Source organism: Peromyscus maniculatus, chromosome X (genome assembly GCF_049852395.1).
Source record: "Peromyscus maniculatus bairdii isolate BWxNUB_F1_BW_parent chromosome X, HU_Pman_BW_mat_3.1, whole genome shotgun sequence".
Taxonomy (NCBI): Eukaryota; Metazoa; Chordata; class Mammalia; order Rodentia; family Cricetidae; genus Peromyscus; species Peromyscus maniculatus.
The window spans coordinates 19,374,648-19,389,453 of NC_134875.1; the positions used below are offsets into that span (position 1 = coordinate 19,374,648).

At 39.8% G+C, this 14,806-nt stretch overlaps 1 long non-coding RNA gene and 1 pseudogene across 1 annotated transcript in view; one reads left to right on the forward strand and one right to left on the reverse strand.

Moving 5' to 3' along the window:
* Positions 1-14,806, reverse strand: part of LOC121825774 (uncharacterized) — a 59,957-nt gene that overhangs the window by 4,962 nt on the left and 40,189 nt on the right. The gene's annotated exons all lie outside the window — the stretch shown is intronic.
* Positions 12,013-13,540, forward strand: LOC102926151 (serine/threonine-protein kinase PAK 2 pseudogene; annotated as a pseudogene).

A 14,806-nucleotide genomic window follows, 5' to 3' on the forward strand; every position in this document is an offset into this window, starting at 1 on the left:
GTTGCCATGTTCATGGTGTCTCTTCACAACAATAGAAACCCTAACTAATACAAAACCCTTCTTAACTTTTCCTGATACCCTGAATACCAAAGTCAAACAGTCTAAAAGCTAAGGACAATTAAAAAGAAAGAAAAGTATACAACATCTCTTATGCATACAAGTATAAAAATCTCAGCAAAACACATCAAACCAAATCTAGTTACCCATAATTAAACACATAAAATATTATATACCATGTCCAAGTAAGATTTATCCCAGGAATAAAAGAATTTGACAGGTTGTAGGATACAAGATAAATATGTAAAAATCATTTGTAATTCTGCACTATATCAGCAATTCAATAATGAAATTAAAATAATTTCATTGATAATAGAATAAATTACTTAGGAAGAAATTTGACAATAGCATAAAATTTGTACTCGCAAATTGTTCAAAGAAATTAAAGAAGATCTAGATAAATCACTAAAAACCATGTTAATGGATTAGAAGTTACAGTACTATGAAGACGACAGTACTTCCCAAATTTATGAATAAGTCAACACAATTCCTATCAAAATCACAACTTTTTTTTACTTCAGAAACTAGTACATGATTCTTCAGTTGACTCAGAACAGTCAAAGTAACCTTGAAAAGAAAGAACAGAGCTGGAGGAATTATACCGCTTAATTGAAAAAGTAAATGTAATGCTGTGGTAATCAAAACTATGTGCTGTTGGCATATGAAGAAGTATAAATCCATACGTGAATTAAAGTGGAGTTGTCAGAGCAACCCTTACACAGGCGAATTGCTTTTAACAAGCATGCCAAGACAGGGTAGGGTGGAAACAGAGCTGAGGAGACTGTTCAGAGGTTAAGAGCACTGGCTACTCTGTAGCGGACCCAGGTTCAATTCCCAGTACCCACATGACAGCTCACAACCATCCCTAACTCCAGGTCCAGAGGATCCAAAGCCCTCCTCTGGCTTCTGGAGGCACAAGGCACGCATGTAGTATAATATAGGCAGACAAACACCCATATATATAATTTTAAAATGCATAAATATGTTTGGAATATTTTTATATTATTTCTCTTTTAAATTTATTTTAAATTTTATTATAAAATGTTGCAAATAAAAAATTACACACTAAAATTAAGCAGGCCCAACTCAATGAACTTCTATACAGTTAGAATAGCCATTAAAGTGGAAGCTATGGCGCTTCACATTGGCTTTTATACTTTCACTATTGAATATACTTTTATGTACATTATTCACAACCAGAAACAATGTCTATGACAGAATTAGAACTAAAAAAACAATTAACTTTATATCCTCTTCCTTATCTCCTAATATAAATCTTTGAGAGAGAGAATGATAATGCAATTCAATAGTTATAGTAGGATAATTGGATACACACACACACACACACACACACACACACACACACACACACACACACACATAAAAATGAAAATGAAACTGGGCCCCTTTCTTAGCAAGCACAGAAATTCATTCAAAAAGGATCAAGGGGCTGGAGAGATGCCTTAGCAGTTAAGAGCATAGACCACCAGCAGCTCTTGCAAAGGACCCAGGTTCAATTCTCAGCACTCATGTGACAGCTCACAACTGTCTGTAACTCCATTCCCAAGGAATGCAACCCCCTGTTCTGGCCTCTATGGATACCACCAGGCTCACATGTGGTGTACAGTCATACATGAAGGTAAATCACCCATATGCATAAAAATTAAAACAAAACGAGGTAACCACAATAACAACTACAACAAAAAACCACAAATGGGACTAAGGATATAACAAATCGAAGAGCTAAAACAACAAAATTCATAGAAAACCATAAAAGAAGCCAGGCACTTGTGACGCATGCCTTTAATCCCAGCACTCACGAAGCAAAGCCAGGTGGATTGCTGTGTGTTCGAGGCCAGCCTGGTCTACAGAGCGAGATCCAGGACAGGCACAAAAACTACACAAAGAAACCCTGTCTCAAAATAACTAAAAACAAATCCCTAGTAGTACATGCTTGTTGTTTCATTATACAGGAGACTGAAACATTAGGATCTTGACTTTGAGGCTAGTCTCAGATGGGCTACATAGTGAGGCTCTGTATTAAATACAGGTTTGCCTATTCTTGATATTTCTTATAAATCAGTTTAGTAACATATTTCAGATCTTTTGGTTTATTTTTAATACTAATAAAAACATGGGTGGAGAGAGACAGATGCCTTGTCGGACTCAGTTATTATTATGATGCCTATACAAAAATTCCTGCAATTTCTCCCACATTCATTAGTTGAGATTCTTCAATAAAGAAGAACTAATGTTTTGGCACTTGTCTGCCTGCCTGCCTGCCTATCTATCTATCTATCTATCTATCTATCTATCTATCTATCTATCTATCTATCTATCTATCTATCTTTTGAGACAGGGTTTCTCTGTGTAGTCCTGGCTGTCCTGGAACTCATTCTGTAGACCAGGCTGGTCTCGAACTCAGATATCCACCTGTCTCTGCCTGAGGTATTGTTATTAAAGGTGTGTACTCTTAACCACTGAGCCATCTCCAAAGTCCCCTAACTTTCTTCTTTCCTTGGATCCAGTATTTCAGAGAAATCTAGTTCTTTTTATTGTGACACAGCATGGTACACACTTAGAGAGGTACCATCTGGATCGACCATCGAGAAAAGACTTATTTCCTACCTGTGGAAAACATGGTCATTTCCTTTTGGGTCGGCCTCAGCTGCAAACCCCTTCACCTAAGTGCATGCCCTTGGAACCACTCATATGCAGTCACTGCGTGAGGCATGGTATAAAGACCTGACAGTTTTGGTATTTCTCCAGAAACACCAGAGATAAGCCAGTAAGAAATGGTCAATGGTTTTAGGTCATTTTTTTTTCCTTTTAGAAGATAGGGATCTTCAAAAACAAAATTGGATGTGGTAGCACATGCCTATAACTTCAGCCTTCATGATCAGGAGGCTAAGTCTGGAGGATCGTGAGTTTGAAGCCAGTTTGGGCTATCTAGTGATATCCATTAAAAACAAACAAACAAAACAACAAGAAAACAAAGACATGGGATTTAGCTATGTCATCCATAACAGCTTCAAACACTGGGCCTCAAAGGCTCCTTGTGTCTTATCCTGGGACTATACTTTCGCACCATGATGATTAGGGTTTTTGTTGTTGTTGTTTTGTTTCTGGTTTTTCGAGACAGGGTTTCTCTGTGTAGCCCTGGCTGTCCTGGATCTCACTCTGTAGACCAGGCTGGCCTTGAACTCAGAGATCTGCCTGCCTGTGGCTCCTGAATACGAAGATTAAAGGCTTGCGCCACCACTGCCCAACCCAACTGGCTTCTTTTTAGTCTGTATGTCACTGAATATTCACAATGAAATCACTGTGCAACAAGTTATTATGTTAATTTTTATTTTGGTGCATAGTTGTATTTTTAGTGTGATACAATAAATAAATATGTTTATGCGGGATTAAATTTTTATATTCAATTTTATTTTATGTGTAAATATTAATGTAATCATAAAACAAAATATGCAAAAACAAACAGAATTATTCCTTGAATTCCATTAGCATCTACTCCCTTTAGGAAAGCAATTTCCTTAATTTCTGGTTAATTTTATTTGTAAAACATATTCTGCAGATATCAGCAGATACACAGCTACGTACTTCTCCTTTTTTCTTACCTAAATGGCAACATATTTGCCCTGGTTGAGTTTTTATGTTAACTTGACACATGCTAGAGTCATTTGAGGGGAGGGAACCTCAGCTGAGGAAATGCCTCCATAAGGTCAAGCTGTTGGGCATTTTCTTAATTAGTGATTGATGGGGAGGGCCCAGATCATTCCTGTCCTGACTTCCTTCAGTGATGAACAGTGATGTGGAAGTGTAAGCCAAAGAAACCATTTCCTCCTTCCTCCGCAACATGCTTTTGGACATGGTGTTCATCATAGAAGTACCCTAACTAAGACAATGTTATAGATAGCATTTTCCATCTTGCAAACACAAGATTTATGTTAAGATTTTATTTAAACTATACTTTCAAACTTAGGGAAAGTCAAGTACTCTTTAGATCATTCTGTTTGATTCATTTCCTCAGATGCTGGGTTATAGGTCGCTCTTCATGGTACCCACCATGCTTAGAAACTTGGTCATTTTGTTGAGAACTAATTTTCTATGTAAATTTTCCTGTACATAACCATGCTCATGAAAGCAGGTTTTCAATGGCCTCAGTCCTGGCCCTTCAATCTCCCAATAACTGAGATCATTGCTTCCCCCTAAAGATTTAGCCGTCCTAGTGTCCATACATATATCACACACACACACACACACACACACACACACACACACACACACACACACACACACACACACAAATAGGTGGAGGTCTCACGACAGCTAGAGTTTAAGCCTGAAATTCTGGCAAAATCCCCGTGTGCCAGTAGAAGAGTGGGGAGTAGTGCTGGGCCCTGGCTTCCTGCTGCGAGGGAAATTCTCATGGATTTGTAACCCTACTACCAGCGGCTCCTGGCTTACCTCTTTCTGTTTGGATCTATGAAAACTTCCCTCTATCACTTTAAATTTATTTTTGAAAGACCTCATGGATCACTGCAGTAATATTGGGAGAGTTACACGTATGCTCACTTTACTGTGGTTTTACCATGGAACCATTTGTTTGTTTCTTCAGCATTTTGTTGTTGTTGTTGTGCTGGAGGTGAAATCCAGAGCTGATTGCTAGGCAAGGGCTCTATCACTAAGCTATGCTCCCCATAATCAGCGAATACTTCTTGAAGGCACTCTTTGTACCAATCTGGGTTCTTGAAATACTAAAATTTCAAAACACATTATCACACCTGATCAAAGCTCGAGTCTTTTTATGCTCTGTTTAAGAATGTGATTTTTTTTTTGGGGGGGGGGCTCGAGAGATGGCTCAGAGGTTAAGAGCACTGGCTGTTCTTCCAAAGGACCTCGGTTCAATTCCCAGCACCCACATGACAGCTCATAACTGTCTGTAACTCCAATTCCAGGGGATCTGGCATCCTCACACAGACATACATGCAGACAAAACCCCAACATACATAATAAATAAATAAATCTTTAAAAACAAACAAACAAAAAGAATGTGAAATTTGCCTTCATAATATAGTAGAACCCTTTCAAATATACCAAGATGGCTAAATTCAAAGAGATCTGCATCTAGCCCACCTCCTCCTCCCTGCTACCAGGATTCACCTAGTTGTACTCTCTCAAAAGACTCTCAAGGAAGTAACAGCTCACCCTGGAAAGAAACCTTTCTCTTCAATTGTATTGATGATGGCGTTAAATGCTGAAATCACTTCTAGGAAAAGAAATATCCCTGTCACCTACTCAAAATCCAGTATTATTCCCTAGGACCTGACGCTTTTTTGTACCCTACTCAAAATCCAGGATTATTCCCTAGGAGCTGATGCCTTTTTGTAACGGTAAGTTATTTTAAAGAATCCACTCATGGAGATGAATTCCAGCTTCCGGGCAGACCTCTTCTGTTGCCACCCTCTCAGCATTTCTTCTCTAACAAATGTGTGCTTAGGCTGTGCGTGACATTTTTCCTGATGATTGTGTTTCACGTCTTTTATCCTGCTCTGGACATGCTAAAATTAGATGCATTTTCAATCTCTTGTTCAATGAGGAGACAAAAGGCGTCCTCTGCTCTTTGCTATTTAACAGGCTGATGTGCTGACTAATTCTGCAGCAGCTTTCTCCATTAGTTCGGTTGCTAAATATAGCTGTTGACATGGAGTCTGATAAAAGCTAGTTAATTAAACAGTATTTTTCATCCATTAATATTTCCATTGTTGACTGTTTAAACACAAACATATCACTGTAGTAAAAGCAACTCAAAACAAGGCATACACATATTAGAATAAGTTAGTGTTATTTTCAGCCATTTTTTTTTCTGTTCAGAAATGAATGCTGCTGAGAAATGTCAGCAATGGTTTTTTTCAAAATAAGGTCACAGACAGTACAGGCTGATAATACCTTTATGGAACTATGAGAGCTGAGAGAAGCCAGAGAAACCTATCAAGGCAGAGCCAACTAGGGATTTAGAGGTTTTTCCTTTGTGGGGTTAAAACCTATGTTATGTCCAGATTGCTGCATGAAGACTTCTGCCCTACATGCTTATGGTACAAATATGCCTAGCTCTCTCAGCCTGGGGAGAAATTACACTTAGAGGTCGCTGAATGTTATCAGCCTTTGAATTCTTAAGCTTTAGAGAATTTATGGCTCAGTCCATATGAACATAAACGGATGAAAATTAATTCTTGACTTGTTTTCTAGGGTGGAAAGATTTAGGAGTGTGAATCATTTTTGGGTTAAGATTCAGACTATATTTGGGAATTGCTCAAGAGGTACTTCCCTGTTAAGTCATGATGTGAAATGGCCATCGGGTGAAGGAGTCTAGCTATTTTTTTTTTCCTGTTGCTGCTTCCCCACAAAATTCAACTCATGTGGTATACTGTTAATTGCTATGAATGCAATGAAAATCTAAACTACCTTACTTCTGTGGCTTTCAAAAAACAAAGCAAGACTGAAGATACAAACAACAGATATTCTTTGTTGATGCCTCTGACATTATTTAAAATGCTAGAGGTAAATGATCTCATTTTCTCCTTACAGGAACTTCATGAAGGCTATAGTCTGTTATATTTGAAGAAACTAAAGATGCAATGGAGTAAATCTTTGGACAAGACTTCAGCAATTAAAGGGGTTACTGATATTTTAGCCCCAGTCTTATTCCGCTACACTTGAATGGATAGACCTTATATATGTGTTCCTGTCCATGGCACTGAAATTTATGTAGAGTTGTTGAACTGTGCTTTACCATTGGCTTTCATGAGCAATGGGGGGGGGGTACATTTTAGTCACAGACAGACATGATTCCCTTTTCTCTGCTACTTTTGCAAAGTCAGTGATTGGAGATGTGACCCATATGGACTGCTTTCACCTCTGTTGTAATGTTTCTGCACTAACTGATGTACTATTTCAAAGGCTTGGGCAGGTTCTGAAAACTAACACATACTCACGTGTCGATGTGTACACTCACCCCTTGCAACCACCTGTCACCCACTGTCCCTTCTGACTCATGCAAAAATCTTGCCACAGTCAAAAACTGGGGTCCCATCTGATCCCACTCCTCTTCCTTCCATCTTGTCTACTCCAGAGAAGGGACACTAATGACACTGGTGCCATCATTTTTTTTATCTTTATCTGTAGCGTGTCATATGACCCCACAGGTCCATATAAACTGAAGAAGTTCCTCTATTGTATAGACACCATCTCTTGCAAATGGGGCTTTCCTAAACCCAGCCATTTTAGGTCCTTCTAGTAAGAGCCCATTTCCAGAGGATTGTCCAGGGCCTCTGAACTTGAAGAGTAGAGACTGACTTACTACTGCATGCCTGGGAGCAATGTGGAAGACTTGAGAAATATAATACATGGGCCATATAACAGAATCCCGGGACTCCAATGGTTTCTAAAGCAGAAGCCACAGGTTATGGCCAACAGGCTTTGTATGCCTCCCAGCTTGCCCCTCTCTCCTATTTCAACTCCTACCAGTTTCACCCTCTCCCTTGTTCTACTACACTGGTCCACTTCCAAGCCTTTATATCTATTTTCCTAGCTACCCAGATCAATCTTTGCCCTACACCCTCATGTGGCTCCTCTATTATCATTGTTCTATTGAAATAACACTCCCAAACCTAGGCCACACTCACAGTAACCCATGTTTGCATCTTAATTCTGACGTCAACGTTTAGAACCCGCCTGTTTGTCTTCTCTCTCCCCCCAGCATGTTGCCTTGTAAGGGATTTTTGTTTCTTTGGAGTGCTGTATAGCCCAAGAACCTAGGACATCACCTACTACCGAATAAGTGCTCAAACATGTACTTCTTTTAATGTAGTGGTTGCAGTGCTGGGTATGGGAGCCAGGGTCTCCTGCCTGCTAGGTACATGTTCTGCCACCTAACTACAGCCATAGCCTCATCACATTCACATAAACATTGACTGAACAGAGGACTACCTACTAGTTTGCTTGTAACCTGGAAACACAAGGAAATCATTGGTGTTTGAAGGGGAGGAGAGATATAACCAGAGAAAATTTTGAAGAAGCCAGATTAAAGCTGGGAATCCAGGTTAAAATAATGACTCATTGTGTATAGACACAACCAATCTTGATTATCTGTGGCTTCTTTAGAACCTCTGTCAATGAATTACATTTTAAAAAAAAAAAAACCTAAATACATCCATAAGGATGCCATTCAAGCAAGAAAATCCCTTGAAAATGTAGAATAATTAGCCAGCCATTCATTAACATGATCTGCTATATAAATAGCATTCTTGGCATCAGAGTTCAAACAAATATTGAGAAACTGATAAATAATTAGCTATTGACTAACTCTGAGACATAATGATGTCTCCACACTTCAGAAGGGGATTAATGAATCAGCTCAGCAGAGTCTCAGTGGCCTCCTGCAGCCACCATTTCAAACTCCCGAATGTAATGGGACAGGGGAGGACCTCAGCAAACTGCAGCCCGGGGCCTCAGAATGCCACATGCTGAAATAAATGCGGGCTAGAGATAGTAAGAAAAATCACAAGTCTAAATTTTTATGTGAAACTTTCAACCTAATTTTTTTTAATGTTGGCAACTAATTTGACTATTTTTAAAAATACCAGAATGGCCAAATAAAACATGTCTACAGACTGAACTTGGATCACAGACCCCACCCTAGCTTCTGAGGTCCTTACAACTTCTCAAATGCCTCCAGTCTGTCAAATTTCTTTTTATAAGTTGGCACAAAATGTGCATAAACATTTTAAACTCCTGATTAACACAGAAACTTTTTTAAGAACAAAAGAAAATATTGCTTCAAGTAAAACAAAACTGTATTTACCACATACTTGAATTTTGACTAGTATACTAGATATTTTAATAAAATTATCCTTTAATTAAATGTGGGAAGATGAAAATTTAAAGAGGAGAATGCTAGCTGGGATGTTTTAAAGCCAGGATGAAGAAAAATGGAGGAGTAAACCTCTCTAGTTGAGAGGTTGGTATGAATTCAGGTCTACCTCTGAACCCAAATTCGCCCAGAACATTAACAGTTGAGTCCTGACCTTGGCCCTTGAGAACATTTTCATCTCATTGGATTCAATGTTTCAGTCCATTAAAAAGAGGGAGAGGTTAATACCAGCACCCAGGAATTTTCCATGTCCTTTAAAAAAGGATTGGAATTTCAGCAAAACCCACTCACCCAAGGAACATATTAAATATTTAAAGTACTAACAGACAAGTTCCAGGGACAAGCAAAGTTTTCACATTCACCTTCCTCTAATAGGATAGGATTGGTTTGGAATCTTTATGATAATGTTAAGTTCACTAAAGAAGTTGATGGTTTCCAAATTAGCAAACATACTCATAGGATAGTTTCATTTTTAAGCTTTTTACTGTGTGAGCCATTAGAAAACACTGGAGTCTCTGAAAAGGACAATTGGGACAGAGTCACAGCTTTTGATTATAAACTCAGAGGTTGACCACAGTGAATTCTTTTTAAAAATATTATTCCAAATGTTACAGTGACAATACAAAAATCACATAAAATAATGAAATCATTATCCTTTTGACATAGTCTGAGGAATATATTTAACAGGAAAGATGTAAAGCTTGTGCTCTAAAAGTACATTGTGTATAAATTATCTTATAAATATACATTAAGTATAAAGAGATTAAAGACCTAAACTGATGCAAAGGCATCTGAGTTCAAAGTGCAAAAGATTTACTAGTGTTAAGATGGGAACAACTTCTGAACTGACCTACAATTCAATGCAACCTCCAGCAAAATGTCTAAACCTTCTTCTGCAGACATGCAGAGCTAGTCCTCAATATAAACAGAATTGCAACTGCTGTCTGAGGTACCAAGAGCAGCTGTATTCATAAAGAGTGTAGAACGACGGTTGTCAGGGGATGGAGGAGGGACATTTGTCTATTGAGTACAGTGTCAGTTTGGCATGATGAAAGGAATCCTGGAGACGTGTTCTGATTGCTGCACAGTGATGTTAATGCACCACTGAACTGGACCCTTGGAATGGTTCCAATGATAACCTTTACTTTCTGGATATTTTATTCTAGAAATAGTTTTGATTAGCAAAGGAACCGAATAGATAATTCTCCAAAGATGATAAGCAAAAGGCCAATTAGCACATGAGAAGATGTTCAACATCACCAGTTACTGAGGAAACATTAAAAAAATGAAACTGTTTCACATCTACTAAGATAACACAAAAGACAGACAGTGGCACTTGGGGAGAATGTAGAAATTGGGACGTGTGCTGTACTGATGGAACTGCAAAATTGTACAGCTGCTGTGGAAAACTGGTGGGCCCTCAGAAAGTTGATTATGGGCCAGAAGTGGTGACTTATTCCTGTAAAAAGTAAGCCAGGTGGTGGTGGTGGCAGTGGCGACACGCACCTTTAATCCCAGGACCTGGGAAGCAGAGGCAGGTGGATCTCCAAGTTTGAGGCCAGCCTGGTCTACAGAGTGAGTTCCAGGACAGGCAAGGCTACACAGAGAAACCCTGTCTCAGAAGCCCAACACACACACACACACACACACACACACACACACACACACACACACACACACACACACACACACACACATTTTGTCCCTGTCCTTTTAGATACTGAAGATAAAGCAGAGCCGTGTTTAAACCAGGCAATTGCTTTATCACTGACTGAGTGAATTAAGCTGCTTCTATGACTAGAATATTGAATTCCTAGTGCTGTCCTCCAGTCTCTCTTCCTGCTTTCACAGTCATAAAATACATGGAGAAGGGGCTGGAGAGATGGCTCAGTGGTCAAGAACACTGACTGCTCTTCCAGAGGACCTGGGTTCAATCAACAGTTTCTTCAGGACAAATAACGCGAGGGTTAGTACATGAGTTGGGAGTGGGGAAGAAGACAACTATGGAAACAAACACGATGGGGGACAATGAGCCATTTTTTAGCCCTCATCAGTGGGTTCTGTATGCCACTGAAATGAATGGGAAAAAAACACGTTTTGGGGTGTGGATGAAAACTTGGTGCTTCCTGAATGGCATCATTGGCTTTGCTGCAGGACTCAAGATCTTCTAGTAACACAACCACCTACTGCTCATAAATTCATTTGGGCAAACCAGAATTTCAACGTGAGTGGCACATCTGCACCTTATTTCACCACTAGAAAGAAGGTTTAAGAATGGGACCCATCCCACCTTCAACACCTTACAAGGAAAGATAGTGATGGCCAGTTTCAACATGTAAAATCCAGGACTTTGCATGGAATTGCAATTTTACTGCTGACCATGAGCTTGATTAAAATTATTTGACCAAGCAAAAAATATTAAAAAGGCATGACATACTGATATATATATTGCCACATGGATGGAATTTCTTTCCCATTATACTAAGGGAAAGAAATCAGATAAAAGGTCACATACTAGGGAGTCTACTGAAATAAGGTGTCCAGGAGAAGCAAATCTATAGAGATAGCATATTAGTGTTTGCCAGGGAAGAGAGGAAAGGGAGAAATGGGGAGTGCCTACTAATAACTTCAGGGCTTCTTTTAGGAGAGTGGTTTTTTAAAAGTTTTACAATTGAGCATGGTGATAAATGCACAACTTGAATATACTAAAAATCAGTGAATGATACATTTTAAATGGGATAATTGGTATACAAATATCTCAAGGAAGCTGTTCAAATGTGGTGGGATTCTTCCACACTTTAAGAATGTGAAGATTTCTCTATTTCACAGACATTGGAAAAGCACATACAGGCCCTGCCCTCCTGCCTCTCTGCCGTCCAGCACAGCACTCGCCTGCGTCAGCCCTGCAGCCCGCCCGGGGGCTAGGCGGAGACCTTCCCTCTCTGGCCATTTCATAATTCTCAATCAGGTCTGATAACAGAGAACTAGAAGACAAGCCCATAGCACCTCCTGTGTGAATGAGCAGTACCATTTTTAGCACTGGAGGAAAAGATCCTTTATCAGTCAATCACAGTTTGAAACCTTTGCCTTCTGCTCCAGAGAGGGGAAAGACCCAGGGACAAAAATCATCGCCATATTCTCAGGCACAGGAAAAGGAAGTAAAAAGAAAGACAAAGAACAGTCAGAGATTTCTCCTCCATCTCATTTTGAACACACAATCCATGTTGGCTTTGATGCTGTTCCTGGAGAATTCACTGGCATGCCAGAACAGTGGATGAGGCTGTTGCAGACCTCCATCATTACCAAACTAGTGCAGAAGAAGCCGCCTCAGGCTGTGCTGGACGTCCTGAAGTTCTACGACTCGAACACTGTGAAGTAGATGTACCTGAGCTCTACCCCCCTAAAAAAGATGGCTTCCCTTCTGGAACACCAGCACTGAATACCGAGGGATCAGAAACAGCAGCAGCAGTAACAGAGGAAGACGATGATGATGAAGACGCTGTTCCTCCTGTCACTGTCCCTGGGCCAGATCATACAAAATCAGTTTACACACAGTCTGTCATTGACCCCATTCCTGCTCCAGTTGGTGATTCTAATGTTGATGGTGGAGCCAAGTCTTCAGACAAACAGAAAAAGAAAGCCAGGATGACAGATGAAGAGATTCTGGAGAAATTAAGAACTATTGTGAGCATAGGTGACCCTAAGAAAAAATACACAGGATATGAAAAAGTTGGACAAGGGGCTTCAGATACAATTTTTACTGCAACTGATGTGGCACTGGGCAAGAGGTTGTTGCTATTAAGCAGATTAATTTACAGAAACAACCAAAGAAGAAATTGATCATTAATGAAATTCTGGTGATGAAAGAATAAAAGAATCCCAATATAGTTAATTGCTTGGACAGTTACCTGGTAGGAGATGAGTTGTTTATGGTAATGGAGAACCTTGCTGGTGGGTCCCTCACTGATGCTGGAACAGAAACCTGCATGGACGAGGCACATATGGCAGCTGTGTGCAGAGAGTGTTTACAGGCCTTGGAGTTTTTACATGCTGATCAAGGGATCCACAGGGACATCAAAAGTGACAACATGCTTTTGGGAATGGAAGGCTCAGTTAAACTTACTGACTTTGGCTTCTGTGCCCAGATCACCCCTGAGTAGAGCAAACACAGTACTATGGTTGGACCTCCATACTGGATGGCACCAGAGGTGGTTACACAAAAAGTCTATGGACCCAAAGTTGAGATATGGTCTCTGGGCATCATGGCTATCGAGATGGTTGAGGGAGAGCCTCCACACCCCAGTGAAAATCCTCTGAGGGCTTTGTACCTGATAGCAACAAATGGAACTCCCGAACTTCAGAATCCAGAAAAACTTGCCCCAATATTGCGGGATTTCTTAAATCGGTGTTTGGTGATGGATGTGGAGAAAAGTGGTTCGGCCAAAGAACGCAAAGGAAGCATCCCTTCCTGAACTGGCCAAACCATTGTCTAGCTTGACGCCACTGATCCTGGCAGCTAAAGAAGCAATGAAGAGCAACTGCTAACATCATCACTGAAGCCTCATATTCTTCTATCCATTTTCGAAAAGAAGTTTTTTAAAACATAAAATTGTTACTCTGAGGGGTATAAAGAGACAGTCTGCATGACATGGAGAAAAACAAGCAAACTACTATTTTCTAAAGATGACCAAGAGAAAATTGCAGTGAGAGAATTATGACTTCAGATGAGCCCCTGCTGTAGGGTCCAAAAGGAATCGTGGACTGCATCGCTAGCCTTACATTTCCAGCAGACAGCGCTTGACGTTTGCATACTGTTCTGATGACTGCCACTACAGTAGATCCTGCCTGTTGTCTCCTTTTGGGGTATTTCCATACTTGAATGGCAGATTCGAGTTGTCTGAGTATTTCATCTGCTGGTCTTCTCTCTCCCTCCTCTGTAGCCTTCCCTTCTCTGACCCGTTCCTTTTGAGTTGTTGCTTTGAGTTTTTCTCGTGCCTAAATTCAAGGCAAGTGTGATAGGAATTATGTAGCTCTTTATATTGGCAAAGGAGCTTGACATGATTTAACTTTGTATAGAAGTTAGGACCAGTGTTGTACATGTAGTAGTTAAGTTTAGAGCTTAAACTGAAAGGGGAAAGTATGTGATTTTTACCTTTTTTAACAAATGTGAAAGAGTCAACTTTAGAAATCTCATGGTAGTGAGTTTGACATTTGTTACATGTATAGAAAGAGGACTAATAATCTATATTTATAACTAAATCATTGATACAGAGAAAATCCCACTGACTGTATGTTCTTACCATTTTTGTCTTCTTTTCTGCCTGTTTCTCCCAATTTGGCTTTAGGAACCAAAGTAATTTGTTGTTCTTCCGCTCCGGCTTTACGCCAGCCTCTGGTGCTGCCCCTTCCCTCTCTTCCCTTGGAAATGAGTGTCTGTATATGTTGCGATTCTAGGTGTCGGTTTTTGTTTGAATCAACCCTGATTTCATACACACCCCTCCACCCTCTAGGGCAAGTAACAACCATTGAATTTTCAGAATTTAAAAGTTAAGAACTTTTTCTATTTAAAAGGAAAAGTATTTGGGAGTAGCAAAAACCAGTGCAATTTGAACCTTGCTAAGTTCTAGGCTAGTTGTAATAAACATTAATATTGTAGAGATGAGGCTCACGGCAGTAACCTGTAAAGATTCATCTGGTTTACAGTGTTCCCAACCCATTATCAATGTCTTACTGTGAGAGATGAAATAGCAAAGAACGTGGCGGGTCATTTGAGGTGTTGGGGGTACTTGAGTTTTTGTTTTTACAGATGAG